The sequence below is a fragment of the Cajanus cajan genome, chromosome 9 (assembly GCF_000230855.2).
Source record: "Cajanus cajan strain Asha chromosome 9, NIPB_CcT2T_4, whole genome shotgun sequence".
In the NCBI taxonomy this organism is placed as follows: Eukaryota; Viridiplantae; Streptophyta; class Magnoliopsida; order Fabales; family Fabaceae; genus Cajanus; species Cajanus cajan.
Genome location: NC_138525.1, coordinates 53775887 through 53788849, shown reverse-complemented (window position 1 = coordinate 53788849; position 12963 = coordinate 53775887).

Sequence of the window (12963 nt, the reverse complement as noted above, 5' to 3'; positions counted from 1 at the left end):
GTGACACACTATAAGAAAAATTAAAATAACTAAATTAAATGAAAATAAAACAAAAAAATTCTATTTTTCAGGATTCAATAATTCATTGAACAATTTTTTATTTCTAGTGCTTAAAAGACAAAAATATTTACCACCACTAATATTATTGTACACAAATAAAATGTCAAGTTCTTGAGTGATGGGATGTATTGAAATCTCACTTTAATTAGTAATATAGTTAAAGATATATGTAAATATGTGATAACACTTATCTCATGAGTTAACTTTTAATGTTGAGTTAGATTTAAGATATATTAAGTCAAAAATAAATGTATTAATATAGATAAGATATTAAAAATATAACATTGTTATTAGAGAACACCATTTCATATGCATATGGTTCATAAAACTCAATTACCTAATTTATTAGAATTGAGAAATTGATTAATTTAGTAGATAATATTAAATTTATTCTTAATAATCTATACATTATACTTTTCAAAATTATTCTACTTATTGAATTGAAAAATGACTTTATTTAAGGGTATTTATTTTAAAAGTAATTACTACAAAAAAATGACTTTAATTAAAAATCAAATAACACTTTTAATTTAGGTTTATTGTTAAAAAATAGAGATATTAATAAACTCAATTCATCATAATTTTGAATATATCATTAGCGTGATTTAATATATATATATATATATATATATATATATATATATATATATATATATATATATATATATATATACCATTAAGTCAAATTCTTCCTATGCATGCCTTTTGTAGCACCATCCGACTACATGTATCACCAACAAAATAAAACCAAAAAACTAATCCAAAGCGTAAATTAATTAAATTAAATTTGGTCCACCATGAGATGGCACGTTATAAATTAATTTGGTACTTATGATTATGAAAGTCGGTGGGAAAGGAGGAGGAGGAGATGTATGGCACGGGTCATTAATGCTTTGAGTCTGTATACAGTTGAAGGGAAAGTTTCGGATGACAATGGTTCTTTAATGTGGATAATAACTCCAACTTCCCCAATTAGTTCATTAAAAAAAAAAAAACAAACTTCAACTTTAAAAAAGGAAAGTAACGAAATTAGTTTAAGGATGCTACAACTCTCTTGATGATTTTTAAGAATAACAATTGTTGGTCACATTTATACTTAATAAATTTCTCTATATCTCTCAACAGGATTAATAAAACTAAGACTCCGTTTGTAGTTATTCATAAAAATCGTCATTTTTTTTATATTCTCAATATATACCAGAATAAAATTTTGTATATTGATCCATTAAAGAGTCAACAATAAAAAAATATTTATACCAAAAACTCATGTTACATAAAAAGATTTTAACGGTAATGCATAGTCAGTGTAACATGCTTTATACAAATAATTAATAAAAGATTACGGTTTATATGACTGTAAGGTAACTATTATAATAAGAATCATTAAATTTATTATTATTATGATAGATCGTGTAAAATGATTTTATAATAATAATATATTACTATTATATATAAATAAAAAAAAATTATTATATCAACAAAACTCACAATACTATAATCGAGATTAGTATATACTACACTAAAATTAATCTTTTGTAGTCATTATTTTATTCTTTAGCGACCATATAAATAATCATTAATTTTTTTATTAGTAATTAAATAATAACTGATATATCTAGAATCGTTAATACTATTATCGATATTTATATAGAATGCTGGTAAAGATTTACTAAATTGTCAGTAAAACTTATTTCTAGTAGTCATTTTAAAGACCATTAAAAGTTATTTTTTTTTCAATTGCCTCTTTTCCATCTATTTAGTGACTTTTATCTATTACTAGTAAAACCATAAATAGTTTATTCCTATCATTTTCTTCTCTAAATTCATAACTTATTATATATTTTTTGAGGGTTGTCTTCTATTTATATATCTTTTAATTTATTTTTATCTTGTCTCTTAAGAGATGTGAGACTTATAAGGTAAAAGTTGCTCTCTAATTATTTTATAACACTATTGAATTTGGTAATAGTAGGTGATTTAGTACTAACTTAGAATAGTGAATTAGGAGTCTAACTCAACCTTACAAAATCGACTTGTAAGGTGATAATTATGACTCACTTATATACTCTTTAATTATCTTATCTCTAATCGATATGAGATTTAAGTTTTTTTCAATAAATAATTATCACTAATAATAACCTTTAATATAATGTAAATACTTTTTTTAATGATTATTATATATTAATTATTAATATTATTATTATATAATTAATAGCAACAATTAATTTATTGTTATTAAATAATTATCATTAATAATAGATTTTATTGTAGTGATTTAATCAAATAGACATAAAGATATACGTAATTGTAAATAAAAAAAAATAGAAATTACAATGCAACTTATGCAAGTACAACAAGGGCAATAAATATCGAATCTAAGCCTACATCTATTTCAAATTGGTGTTTAATAAAAAAAAATCCGATTAATCAAATTTTAAAAAAAATTCATAGACGAATTTCAGGATTTTATTCATTTTAAAAACTTCAAAGCCATCGACAACGTTTTCAGACATTAAAACGAACTGATCCACATCCATGGCTGATCAATGGTATTTAAAATATTAGAAGTAAAGGCTCTCAACTTCCTCACCATTAAATCAACCAAGTCCTATGAGTCACCCCAAAAACAATGAAGGGAAATTTATTGTTTCTTCTCTCTCCCAAATAAATGTTTAGAACAACCACTTTCTTCTCCTCCTCTGATTTCTGCAGCTGTATTTCATGCTCATAGATATACATGTCCACTTCCTCCCAAGATATTGACAATTTTGCTTTTATGTATTTGTCTCACTGAAACAGCAAAACAATTATGCAATCGTCGTTATATGTAACTGAATCATGCAAAAGACAACGAGACAAATGTAGGCTTTGAAGTGGTTCAACATACTATACACAAATTAATGGTTGATAGCATGGTCTGTCTTTAAATAATTATCCATATGCAATTCGATATAAGCAACTCTGGTCCTAGTTATCATAGATCGTTCAGTTGTGTTTGACATGATAAACCTTGTACTAAAAATTCATATGAAGAATATTCTTTCTATTTTCTCTTCTCGGCTATTTTATATATATGGACTTGGATCATCTCCTATTGTCTTCAATTATAATTACTCCAACCAACTTTCTCCTGCTAGTTTATTTGTATGATAAATATTCAAAATTTTTTATCTTTCCAAAACATTAAATACATTTATTTATTTTTATTATTTAAAATCTCATACCCCTTCTCATTCTTATTATAAGAAGCTTTTAATTCGATCAAACAAATCAATATAACTAGTTATATTAATTAATTTTATTGAGTTTATAAAATAAAATACTCTATTGTGAATTAAATATAAGTAATTATGTTAGTTAATTTTAATAAGTTACCAATTTTATCCCTCTTAATTATCATTAAATATATTTTCATGAGATATAAAAATATTATTTTATATAAAACTTACATATCAATACTAATAAAAATGATACTAGTAAATAACAATTGAAAAATCTAGAATATGTGAGAGAGAAGTACATACTCTCGCAATCTTTAATAAAGTAAAAAATAAAAAGTAAAGTTAATATCTTTTTATAGAAATAGTAAATAATCTTATAAAAAAAATATTAATTTATTCTAAATTTTATCTTATAATAGACCAGAGGAGTAGTAATCTAAATGGGTCAAATAATCAATATATACAACAATTAATGGGAGACTATTGCACTATCACACTTTTAATTCCTCAATCAATTAATGCTCTAAAGATATTCGATAATATTTTCATTTCCTTTAACAATTCATGAAGTATCATTACTCATCGCGCATTACAAGTTTTGTACGTCGTGTTAATTCAGATTTTTTTATATATATATTATTTGTAAGAAGTATTATCAATTTTGATAAGGATTAATTTTTGTTAGAGAATTCACTTATCATTTTTAACAGGTTCTCTCGATCATATTATTTTATCCACGAAACTCAATTCTCAAATTTTATTTAAAAGAATCAAATTGAGCACCTGTTTATTTGAAAAATTAATTATAATTTTAAAATTTTAAATTATTGCACAAAAATAATATTATTTTTCCATTTTTTTATAATAATTTTCAAAATAAAAGCCTAAATTAATATGCTTCTATAATTATTTAGATATGTTTAAATAAGTCTATATATTTTGACTGCATAAGACTATATATTTTAAAACTTTATAATTAAGTTTGCGAGCTTATAATGTTTCAATTGGATCTCTCTGCATTAGTTTCCTTCAAAATTGGATGAAAATATTCTTATTCTGTGTTAAAGTATAAGTATTTATTTGAAAAATCTCCAATAATTAGGTACTTAATAAATACTTGTAACTTTATATATCCTTAAACTATTTTTTTTAGGCTTAATTACACTTTTGGTCCTCCTAATTTAGTGTAGGAGTAATTTTGGTCCTCATAATTTGAATTGCTTAATTTTGGTCTATAAATTCAAATAATGGGCAATTTTAGTCCCACAAACAATTTATCATCCAAAATTTAACAGACGTTAATAATCTGGATTTTATGCTAAATAAATATTAATTATATATTATTTAATTTCTTACGTGTCAAATAATTTAATATTCAAATTTTAAAAATTTTAAATTCAAATTCATTTTCTCATCCTTCGTACCCTTCCCTTTGATTCTTTACCAGCACCCTCGCCAGCAACGCCGTGTACTCCTCCAGCACCTCTGCCACAATCGCCACCAGTATCATCTCTTTCCAACAATCACTGCGAGAATCTTTACTGAAATAAAATTTTAAATTTTTTTTTTACCAAAACAACACCTGTTTCAATTTATTTACAAAAGTAGCACCTTTTACTGTTCATGCTCAGAATTCGGTTCCTTGGGAACCGAACTCTAAGTAGTTTTTAATTTTTTTTTCTTTTCTATTTGTAGCTCAAGTTGTGTGTTAATGTTGCAACTGCAACGACCTGTTCTCCAAGCAGAACGGGTCATTCTGCTTGCACGCGTACTCGGTTAATTTTGAAACTGGAACGTCCAAGCAGCACGGCCCGTTTTGATCCATTCGTCATGTGTGTATTTTTGCATCCGGAACGCAAAAAAAAAACACTTAAAAAAATTCTATTTTAGTAAAAAATTCTCACTGCGATTGATATCAATACCCTTTTCATTTTGTTTTCAATGTTATTTGAATTTAAAATTTTTAAAATTTGAATATTAAATAATTTGATACGTAAGAAATTAAATGATATATAATTAATGTTTATTTAACATAAAATTCACATCATTAACGTTTGTTAAATTTTGGATGGTAAATTGTTTGTGGAACTAAAATTGCCCATTATTTAAATTTATGGACCAAAATTAAGTAATTCAAATTATGAGGACCAAAATTACTCTTACACTAAATTAGGAGGACCAAAAGTGCAATTAAGCCTAAAAAGTAGAGATTAAGAATCTTTTATCCAACTTTTGAGAGAATTTTAACCCAAGGATTCAATTAAAAATTATTTATAAGTTCAATAATCTAATAAAAAAATTCAACATTTAAAACCTGTTTACTCTTTTTTACATAATTCATAAAATAATAGAAATAAAATAAAAAAAAAATACAAGTAAAATTAAAACTCAAGAAAACAACTAAACAAAATCTAATTAACATGGAGTGTAAAATGAGATATGATAAAAATATCAAAATTCTACCATTTAATTTTTTTGAAAAAAAAAGAAGGATAAATATAGGTATCCTACATGTAAAAGAAAAAAAAAATAATTCACTTACCTAGAGATGGTACAAAAACGTTGTTCAATTATATTATTTTCTTTTTCAAAATTGATCAATTACTTTTTAATACAAAATTTATAATACTTTTTTTGTTAAAAACTAAAATGATAAAAAAAAATAGTTAACGATGATTGTTTTGAACAAAATTCCAAATTGATCAATTAGCATAAACCAATTAGCACAAAATTGTTTTAATTTAACTAGTAATTTTGAGTATTCAGTTACATTAAACACTTTATATGAAGAGTTTTATCACCTACAATAATCTTATTTAACTAGAGTAAAATTAATTCTTTTTACATAGATATGGTTCATGCAGTGTTTAAAATTTACGTTCGCAAGGTGTAACTTCTTATTTCTTATAAACACTATAAGAAATTGTCATATAATAACATGCACCCTATAGTGAAATTATTACTAAAAATTATAACAATAAATACAATATATGTTAGTATATTATTAAAAAGTGTGAGTATAGACTACAGTAACACACAAAATATATATGTTATTAAATCTTATTTAAAATTAACACTAAAATTGTATATAACTAACTATATGTCAAATAGAATATATCTGCATATATTATACTTATACATTTTATATATCATTATATGTAATATTTCTTATAGTAAAATATATGTAGTCTCACAAAAAATAAACAAGCTGAGAAAAATCCCTCAACTTTCTTTTTATTAAATTATTATGTAGGTCTTTGAATTATTTGAGAATTTTTATATAGATTTTTAAACTATTTTTTTTAATTGGGTACTTAAAATTTAAAAGTAAGCCTTATATTAAGGTTTTGACCTCTTGAAACTAAAATAATAATAATTTTTTGTGACGATTTAAAACTTTACATGATCAACTACCCAATTTCAAAAAATAAATAAATTTAAAGACCAACTTAAATAGCTTAGAAACATAGTTAATAATTTTGCATCTAAATATGTAACGCATCTCATGTTTTAATTTTCTCCCTATGAATTGCGTAGAAGAAAAAGGCATTTGAAAATTGTGAAGATGATAAAATTGGAAAGGAAGGGAAAGAAAAAAGGGTCGTACCTAGCGGGCCATTAAAGACGTTGAGAAAGGGACAGCGTTCAATGTTCAATCTCAAACAAGTTCACCTGCCTTCATTAAAACCACTTTGAATTCACTTAAATGCAAACTTGAACACTGACCAACAATTGAAACAAACAACAATGCTTTCTTCCTCACCCTCTCAAGCACTGTTAAATGTTCCCAACCCACCTTCATTTATGTCATCTTCTTCCATTTTTTAAACTGTCAGAAATTCTGAATCTACTCATCTACCTTACCATACATTTCCACTCCTCCTATCTACCACTTAATTCAAAACTCATGCCTTTTAATTTCATCGATCGCTGCAACAAATATATATACGTACGTGAATCAATGCAAGGAAATTTACGATTGGCCTTATGTCACGTGTGAAGTGAATCATGCTCGTGACGGGAACCTGCTTTCATTTATTAGTATTATCATAAAAAGAAAGTTTGGATCATGCATATATGTTAAGCAACATCGCTTCCTGTAATCAATATAAATATTAATACCCTACTCCAGGCCTTTTGCCAGGCCACGACACCGTCAAACTCATTCCACTTAATCTTTACAATTTTTTTTTTATTTTTTATTTTTTATTTTTAGTTTAAGTTGGTGAATAAATCTATTCGTGAAAGGGTTTGGTTGAGTATTTAGATCGAGTATCTCATCATTTATATTTATACTTATAAAATAGGTTGATATTTATTTGACTCAAAACTCATGCTTCCAAATTAACTCAATATTATTTATATTTGACACAAAATTTAGTTATTAATGATTATGATCTCACACTAAAATATGATATTTAATAATGGATAAATTTTTACAAAATTTTAAGGTGGAGACCCATAAAGATACAATAGTTAAGTATAAAATTCTCATTTCAGGACAAAGATAAATATAATACATTTTAAATGTTTTATCTTTGGATTAGATTATCTCTAGTGTGTTTTCTATGTCAGAACAAATGCAAAAAATAGAAACACTTTTACTATTCATTGTAGTATTATTTATCTCATTGTTGTAGATAATGTATGTGATATAGGCAAAAAAAAAACATTAAAAAATTGAAGAAAAAAAATCCTTTTATTTAATATTTTGATTTTCAAAGGCTTAATAAATTAGTTTAAAGATGCATTGCATTCACGATTGGTAGATAAATATTTATTGAAAGATAAATAAATCTCAATATCTCGAAAGAATAGTCCTTTACTTTTGATTAAGGGATCGATATCTTGATTTTAGTAATAAAAAAAAGTATTTATTAAAGTGATTTTAATTTACATTTAACGATACACTGTCCACAATATGTAATGGATTTCATATCTCATAAGTATCAATAATATTTGATATAATTAAATTTTGACTTAAATATGTTTTTAATTAATAGAAAATAAATAATTTTAATTTTGATTTCTGTAAAAATAATTTCTTGTTATTCATCCTTAAAAAATTTGTAAGCATTTCTAGTTTTTATAAAATATTTTTGATCCTCGTAAAATACGTAAAATTTTATTATGATTTTTGAAAGATACTTTTATCATTCTTTCAAATCTAAAATCATTAATTTTAGTTCTTATTGATGATTTTAAGCTAAATAAATAATATTTATTTTAAAAATCTATAAAAAAAATATAAAAATATCACAAGCTATAATACTTGATATAATCATTTAAGTTTTTAATAAACAAATAAAAAATTAAAAAATATAATTACTTAATAATTTTAGATGATGAAAAGAAAGAAATTTTTTTACAAAAATTAAAATTAAAATTTATTTATTTTATAAAAATTAAAATCATATTTAAGCCTTAAATCATCGATTGTAAAATTTATGCTAATAATAATAAAAATAATTTATTATTATTATTATTATTATTATTATTATTATTATTATTATTATTTTACGTACTTGTCTGTAAGGCAATGCATTAATTCTGGGATGGCGCACATATATAAGGAAATAATGGTAGCAGAGCCTACTACCTGCAAAGCAGTCTCTTGTAATAAAATTTGGAAAGTGGAGGTAGGTTCCTATCCTTTTATCATAATTAATAGCGTTCATTAGAATAAAATCAATATCAATATATTAATTGTAAGACGTCTATACCAAAAAATATTAATTGTAAGAAACGGTTAGGTCACCAGCCATTGTATTAACTCCGGATATAAGCCTATCTCTTGACTTTGCCCTCCACACTCATAACTTTTATTCAATTTTTCTTATTAGAAAAAAATCATCAAATGTTTGAGAATATCATTCTAAATATATCAAAGTGAAAAATAAGCTCAACTTTGATAGTCTACAACTTGTAAAACAGCTCTTATAGTTCACTTCGATTTATAAATATAAAATCCTTCATATATAATAGGTTTTGAGGCTTTTGTATGATCATCTGCATGTGTTATGAGAGTTGAACGATAACTTGAATCTCACTGTTCAAGGGCACAGACTATTTTAATATATAAAAAACTTAAGAGGGTGATAGCTAGGACTAATAGAGTAATAATTGTAGTAATTGGTGCGCAAGTACACTTGATCCTATTTCCGATTAATTGCACTTTCCTTGGTCTATAATAAGGTAAAACAGCCTAACCCCGTTATAGTTGTGTCTTATTTTACAAAAAATATAGTTAATATTGTTTGCACTGCACATTCAAGGTGTGGTCTCTGATGGATCAAAAAAACGTGAATGAGAAACAAGGACAGTTTTTATTGCATGGAAGAGTACGTGGAGACGGGACCACACTGAAGAACAACAGAATGAAATGACTAAAGCTTAATTTGTTTTTTATTATAAAAATAACTTTTCGATCGTTAGATTTTACTTCCTGTTTAGTGCAGGATCATGAGGATTGAAGAAAAACCAATTGGAGGCCCCACCTTTTGTTTGCAGAATTACCTACCTGGGAAGATGATGGGGCCAATACTGGAATGAAAAGAAGACACTGTGAGTTATATACGAGAATTTTGGTGGTTCCATAAGTTAAGACTAGTTATTTATCTATTTATATATTTTACTATAAAATTCCACTGTCACCTATTTTTTTAAATGCGATTTGTTAAATGATGATATCTATTATTATAATAACTGTGATAGTTTTCTTTTTATACACAATTTTTTCTCCTTCTAATTTTACTTTTATAAATACTCCTTAAATTACTTACAAGTTACCCGCACCCTTCCATATTTGAGTATATTATTCACACTAATATTTATTTATTTTCATTTTTTCATTTTAATTTTAATTTTTAAAATAAAAAGATATGAAATATCTCTGTCTCCTATTAATATTAATGACACAGTACAAAAAAATTGACTTGCAATGATAAATATAAATTATCACTATAAATTAAAATGTAAATGTATATCTTACATTTATCCTTTCACTCATTATGTGAATTGTATAAGTTTTACTTATAACAAATAACTTTAAGTTTACATATTTGGGTTTTAACTATACTAATTAAATATTTATAACTAAAAGTAGTTTTTTATTTTATTTTTATTTATTTTTTTACTTTACTGATAGATATTATGTGAAAGAACAAAACATGCATAGTATAAGTCACTTTTCTTGTTATGACATAAATTACTAATTTTACATGACACTCATGTGATTGTCACATGGTTAAGTATTATTATTTGTATCATTTTAAAGGTATTTTATTATCCCTAAAAGATTCTAAAATCTTTTTTTATTATTGTGCACAAAGTTATAGGTTTAAATAAATTTTGTTTTAATTATTAACTAAGTGGATTTAATAACTCATAAAGTGATGAATTGTGTTATGATTAAAAATTTTCACACTCCAAAAATATTAATTGTTAAAAATATAGTAGAGAAAAGAGATGAAGAGAAATTCTTAAATTAATTGGAATATAAAAAAATTAGTGTAAGAATAAATTCAAATCAATAAATAAAAACGATTAAAGAAGAAATAAAGAGAGAAGGGTTATAAAATATTACACCGTGATTTATATTAGTTCATCTAAACTAAAACTTATATTTAGCCGTCAAGTCACATTTGAGATTTATCCTCTAGTTTACAATATAACAAGTCTTTAACAGTGAAAAAAACTCACCTTGTTACTGATAATCCGGCCACGTCACTACAAGAAAAGACCAAATAGTGAGCGAAACTACCTATCGACATTCGAACCTATTTAACTAAAGTTGGTCTCTATATTGACTAAGACACTGAATTCATTTAACCACCTAATTATATTGTTGACAATAATTCAGTTGTTAAATCGTCCCTATGCATATGTAAGATTTTTATATTTTATTTATGATTAATTTTTAATAATCACTTTTAAGAATTAAATCCAAGTTTAACCTAGTGTTATAAGGTATAATTAATGTTTAGCCACTGTACTAGTTCAAATCAAGTTTTTATTTGGTTTGTTGGCCCTTAAACTTCATGGTAGTCCATAAATCTCTCAAAGTGCGTCCAAGTCTTGAATTTGCTTCATGTCCAAAACTGTTCAAATAGTTCCTTGTCCACATGCAGATGATCATGATCCAAATTTTAAGAAAAAAAAAACATATATATATATATATATGAATTTTTTTCTAAAATAATTTTTTTAAAAAATATATTTACACAAATAGACCCCAACCAAAATATTTACTAAACTAATATTCTTCATTGTTCACCATCAGAATTCGGTTCTCGAGAGAACATAAATTTGAATGGTGACGTTGTTATGGTGGGCAGCGGTAGCTACCGGAATTTGGTTTCCTGGAAACTAAATTCTGGGCAGCCCTGATTTTTATTTTTATTTTTGTTTTATATTAAATTGTGCTTAAAAAAAAGAAAATTAAATTTTTAAACAATTAAAAAAATAATTAATAATTAAATAAAATTTATTAATTAATATTTTGAAAAAAGTAATTTAAATTTTTATTAATAAATTTAAAAATGTAATAAGTTATAATGTTAATAAATAACAATTTTAATAAGTTTATTTATAATAAAATTCAAATTTTTTTAAAAAATTAATATGTTATTTTATAATAAATTAGAAATTTAATAAATAATAATTTTAATAAGTTATATTTATATGTGTGTTTTTAAAAATATTAATAATATGTACAATTAAAATATCTTTATAATTACTAAATTTAATAAATTAATATGTATTAAAAATAGTAATTATATTTACAATGAAAGTTACATTTATTAGACTTAAAACTGATTACAACAATAAAGATCAATGGTGGCGGGAACTGTAACGACCTGGCTGGTCACTACACACGGCACAATACACTAGAAACACCAGACAGATAGAACAAGTATATAAATATAGGATCTAGAATATATAGATATACAAAGTTCCAGTCTGATTAGAGTTAGAGTGTACAAAAAGATACATCAATCAATTGCTACACCGAGTAGCTAAACAACAAAAAGACAAACATCCCAAGAGGATTAGCTCCAACTGCCAGCTACAGCCCAACTACCAGCCACTGACCTATTCCGGCTCTGCTCCCATACATAATATAATCATTGCAGTCCAAACATCATGGAAACAACAAAGGGTAAGCTAGTGTAAAGAAATCAACATACATATATAATATACAAATAGAAATATCTACAGCTATCAACACACCCGCACAGCTTACACTACACCACAGTCATTCAGCTATATCAGCACCGCTCAGCGGCTATAACAACACCACCATAGTGGCTAACAGCACCGCCATAACGGCTATAACAGCACCACAATAGTGGCTAACAGCACCGACATAGCGGCTATAACAACATACAGCTCAGCAATCAAAGAACACAACACAATACATCAGCATACAGCATAGCTAGTAGTATTCAACACAGCTTACTACTTACACCTCAACTCATCATTCTAGAGCACAACAATAACATATATAAAGCATTTAAACTTATCAATAACAGGCAACTCAGCACAGCATAACATCAAATTCAGCTTAAAACAACCTCTTTCAACAATTTCATCAAAGTTTATCAGTTAATTTGCACATCAAGTTAACACCTTCTTGCGCGCCCGACGTACCCATGGTTGCACCCGGCGTGGCACATCCAGA